Raw genomic sequence first — 5,153 nt, 5'->3', positions numbered from 1 at the left:
TAAAGCCAATTAAAAACTGAAAGAAAATGAGCTAAGACACTTCTTTTTCCATAGTTTGTCACTGCCTCAATAATAGAAACAATTCTGTGTTTAAATCAACTCTGCATTCATTTTTGCTACTTATTAAGAGAAATGCAACACTGGTACACATCTACTTGGTTGTGAATATTTTTATTGTGTGTGGTGTATGAGGTGGGGTGCACACACCTATGCATGCACACAGAGGCCAAGGAGGGTGTCCTACAGTTCCTTTTACCACTCTCTGTTTATTCTTCTGAGATAAGGTTTTCTCTGAACCTGGTGCTTGGGTTTTTTTACTAGGCTGGAAACCAGCAAGCCACAGCAATCCCCCTGCTTCTGTGCCTTTTGAACTGAGATTATAGTCATATATAGGATACCAGGTTGTGACATAAGCCCTGGAATCAGATCTTCTTACATAGCAAGTACTCTTACTGTTAATCCTTCACTCTAGGCCCTCCCTTCTGTCACCTTATCAATCTTATGGTGATAGGGTAAGAGTATTTAATGAACTCTACTCACTTGAACACCTTAGGTGTACATTACAGTATTTTCTGTTACTGGTCTTATGTTGTACAGCATACCTGTGGACCACATTAATCTTGCTAAGTGGAAACTTGATGGCATCTATTAGTAACCTTTTCTGCCCCTTCCCAGCTCCTGATAACTGCCATTCCACTCTTGAGGTCTGTAAATTTGAGGCTAGCATGTTTCTCAGTAGTTGAGTGCTTGCCAAGCCTCTACTAGGCCATAGTTTTTGAGTCCCCACATTGAATTTGATGGACTTTCCAGAAACATTTAGGTCATGAAGACTCTGACATAAGGAAGAGATTAACACATTGATAGACTCATAATATCATGACATTATTGGGAACAGCAGAAAGTAGAAGGTGGGCCTAGTTGAAAGAAGTAAGTTACTAGGGCACTCTCTTGCTCTGGTGTTACCTAACAAAACTTCCTGGGAGACACAATATACACATCTACTTTCTCAGACAAACCAAAGTACAAATGCCACCAAAGTCCAACTTGATGAGTCAATTAGTTTTATTGAGGGTCACTTACAGGAATATGGGTGAGGCATTATGTGCAAGAACATAAATGACTCAAAGACGTCATCAAGGTCTATCCCAGCATGGTGACAGCTTACCACACTGGGAACCTGGAGCTCACTGCACAACCTTCTGCAGCTCAGCTGGCCTCTGCTTCTTCCGGACAGCTGGTCTGGTCTCAGAGTCTTCCTTGCAGCTTGACTTGGGAAGTGTCTTTTCCACCATGTACGGTGTCTTTGGGGTTCTTTTGAGCTTCCTTTTTTTTTTCCTTTCAATTAACAAAGCTCTAGTTGGGTTGTCAGTAGGTGGAAGTATCCTTGCACCTGGTTGTCTCTCCAATGGCTTTCCAAATCTGCAAACAATCAGAGGTCAACAGTTTGCCTACGTAACAAAACCTTCCATGAGGATGGACAGAACAAAATCCCAAACAACTGTAGTGAAGTTACAAAGATTACCTTGTTGAAGCACTATCAAAGCCCTTTCTCATCTGCTGAACAAGTGTCAAGTGAACCCCAGAAGCTAAGTAGATACTAAAGTGGGACACAAGCGATGTCTAATGCACCTCGGAAAGGTTCCATCCATTTCTATGTATTCCTTCCTCCACAGATCAAACTGGGTACAAAACACCGATGGGACGTGGTAATTAATTAGTTCTCTGTGGTCCTCAGACCTTCTCCCTGAGCCATTACATTTACCTATGCTGGAGCTCTTCACGGAGCCTCCCTACATTTCTCCACACCCGATAAACCTAGTGGACCATCTTAATCTGCTCGTATCTACCACCCAAGACCAAAGGGGAATACAGTCTTGCTCTCTTCTTCAGGCTGCTAGTTCCCTGGATCAGATGGGCTCTGGGGTGGTATCATGGATATAGCTGTAGCAGTTACCTGCCCATTCACAACGCCTGGCTCCTACGTGCTACATACAAACTTCAGTGTACAAAAGTCTACAAAACTGAGTATGACAAGAATTTCAGTGTCAGGTGGGCTCAGGAATATCTGTGAGCTACTATAAGATCACTTATTTGGCCAGGCATGGTTGGTACATGGGAGTAGATGGACCTCTGTGAATATGATGACAATCCGGTCTGCAAATCAAGTTCAAGGCCAGCCAGAGCTATGTGGTCAGCCCTATCTACAAACAAGCAGACAAAACTCACAAAACCCCACAAGACAACTCATTTGTAGGCTCCTCCTCTTTCAGAAAGAACGAAGGACACAAGAGCATGGAACTAAAAGGGATCCCAAGGCTCTCCAAGGTGCTCTGAGAATAGAGGCTCACGCATGTGAGACCAACAAAGCAGAAAAAGGTTTCGTGAATTTCTCTGTTTATCAACAGACAAACACTGAACCAGAAGGCACTGAAGGAGACCAAGACATGAGAGGCTTCACTGGCTAAAGTAGGAGCTTCGCAATGTAGTGACACCAGAGGTTAGGTGTCAGGACTGCCCATAACCAGAGGTGCCTCAACAGGGCCTTTCCCCCGCACCCCCCCCCCTGCTCAAAGAGGATGAAAAATGGAAAGCCAAGGGAGGAAAGCCAAGAGGTGTGGCCACAAGCAAAAGCAAGCAAGCCTGACATACAAGATGCCCAGTGAGTGGGGAGAAGACACAGAAAAGGGAAAGAAAGAAACCTTTCTCATCTTTCATTTTCCTTCTTCCTCTGTGTGTGTGTGTGTGTGTGTGAGAGAGAGAGAGAGAGAGAGAGAGAGAGAGAGAGACAGACAGACAGACAGACAGACAGAGACAGAGACAGAGACAGACAGAGAGAACCTGCCATTGTTACTAAACTTACTCTCTCTCCATTCATATTTAGTCAACTGTCCTTAATAAGTCAACTGTCCTTAATAAGTCAACTGAAAGAGACAAATTAATAATGGAAAACAGAAAAAAAGATTTACTCAGTGTGGCCACATTGGGAAGAGGAACCAAGAGATACAAAAGCTCCCCCAGTCCACTTTCTGGGGCCCTGAAATGAAGCTGAAGTTTAACTGGAGGGTCAAGGATACATGATGGGAGTCATGGCCTTGTGGATATTTTCTAGCTTACATAAACAATCCTGAGAGAACATTCGTGGTCATAACAGTAAGAATATCTGTGGATAAAGAGGACACTGTGACCGTCGGTTCCAGGAGCTGAAGATTGCCACCTGACCTCCAGAGAACCCCTGGGCTCTTTCCCCTCCCTTGGAGCCTCCTCTTGCTTATGCTTATATTGCCACTTCTGAATAAAGTTTTCAGAGCTTGATCAGTATGATTGACTTGCTCTCATTCTTCCTGTCTCCTCTCCTCCCAGTCTCTCACTCCCTTGCCCTGGGTCCCCACTGATTACTCCTGCAGGTCGGGGCAGATACACACACCTAAGCAGCCCTGGCCACCTGCTGCCATGCTCAGCCCTGAGCCACCACCCACCTGCTCTGGTTCATCATGTAAGGCACCTGACAAGTTAGAACTGTAAAATCTCTTCCTGAGAGACACTTTCTTCCTCTGGGTGGTGGCATTTACTTCTCCCAGGGCGAGACTCCACGAGAAAGTCCCATTTCTTTTGGGGTCTGTTGTTTAGCAGTCTGATAGTCTAACACAAGTGTCTCTTTAGCATGTATTTATTTCTGCCAGGCCAGTGCGGCCATGTGATCCATCCAGGCCTGGTGCATATTATGTAGACCAAGCTGGCCTCAAAGTGGTAACCATCGTCCTTCTATAATCTTCTTGGCAGGAATGAAGATCTTTTATCTAAAGCGCCATTGTGACCCTCTGTTTATCAGTCCATTGAAATAATGGTCCTGGCTCACCAGATGGCTCAGCTTGTAGAGGAAACTGTTGCCGAGCCTAAAGACCAGACTTTGATCCCCACAGCACACATGATGGAAGGAGAGAACAGACTCCTGTAAGTTTCATGTGACTTCTGGACACACACACGTGGTTGCCCATGGAATTAGAATTCCAAAGGCTTGATGGCCACTACAGAGAGAACTTGTCTCCTAGAAAGACACTGCACATTTCTGACAATTCCTCAGACCACCTTACAGGATGAGACAGAAGTCCAGTCAACTAAGTGTCAATGGTGGGTGGGACCACAGCCTGACCAAGACTGTTTAGCTATTTAAACCTAAAGGTCATACTGAGACCCCTGGAAATGGAGTTGGGGATCCCAGACTCTCTTCGTTGTTCCTCTTCCCCGATTACATGTTAGCTTATAGGTGATTCTGCTAGGCTCCTCCCAGGGACCTGGCAATGGCTTCCTTCCATCACCACTTGCCACCACCAGGTGCGGGCAACATATAAAAAGACTGTTCATCACCCCAATTCTCTCTTTCTCTCTCTCTCTCCATTCATATGTGTGCCCAGCCATCTCTTTTTCTCGAACCACTTTCTGTCCTCTGCTGTCATGGCTCTGCTCCCATCTGTCTACCTCTACCTCTCTCCAGGCCCTCACTGCCCTCCCTTCCCCACTTCTTTTATACCAGGCCTGTAGCATGGCATGATTTCTCAGGGGGCACCCTGGCATGGGCCCTCCAGGTACCACCCCACTCCCACCTGTAATACATTTCATAACAACATACATCTCTTTTCTCTGCTTTTCACTGTTACTGATCTTTACTTGACTTACTAGGGTGGCTGGGCCTAGCCTTTTAGGAATGCCAGTACCCAGGCTGTAACCAGGCCTATTCAGGCAATACTGCCTCAGCCTCCCATATGCTTATATTGCAGGTGCATGCACATCCCCACACCTAATTTCAACTATTGTCTGAATAACCCTTTCAAATGTTTGTCATAACCAAAAGGAAAGATATCCCTTGAGAACTGGGATTCAGAAAGGTGAAGAGAATGAATGTCTCCGTGCCAGCTGGGCTGCAGTGGATATAACTCTTCTGTAGAATCATCACTTGGTTTTTAAGCAACCGCCCACATATTGAGTCATGTTTCTTTAAATAGAACAAGTTCTCCATTTGTCTTGAAAGATGCCCTAACCAGGTGTGGTGGCACACACCTTTAATCCCAGCACTTGGGAAACAGAAGCAGAGGCAGGAGGATCTCTGTGAGTTTGAGGCCATCCTGGTCTGCAGAGTGAGTTGCAGGACAGCCAGG

General features: G+C 45.6%; 1 protein-coding gene across 1 annotated transcript in view; it reads right to left on the bottom strand.

Moving 5' to 3' along the window:
- Nucleotides 1–1,035: 1,035 nt before the first annotated feature.
- The window catches only part of Cflar (CASP8 and FADD like apoptosis regulator), a 64,461-nt gene continuing 60,343 nt past the window's right edge, over nt 1,036–5,153 (bottom strand). The window contains exon 14 of the transcript XR_003835997.1: nt 1,036–1,419. The gene's annotated coding sequence lies outside the window, so the exon portion shown is untranslated. The remainder of the gene's footprint in view (nt 1,420–5,153) is intronic.

This window comes from Mus caroli, chromosome 1, assembly GCF_900094665.2.
Source record: "Mus caroli chromosome 1, CAROLI_EIJ_v1.1, whole genome shotgun sequence".
In the NCBI taxonomy this organism is placed as follows: domain Eukaryota; kingdom Metazoa; phylum Chordata; class Mammalia; order Rodentia; family Muridae; genus Mus; species Mus caroli.
Note: the sequence above shows the minus strand (reverse complement) of the source record. Positions and strands in the feature narration are given on the sequence as shown.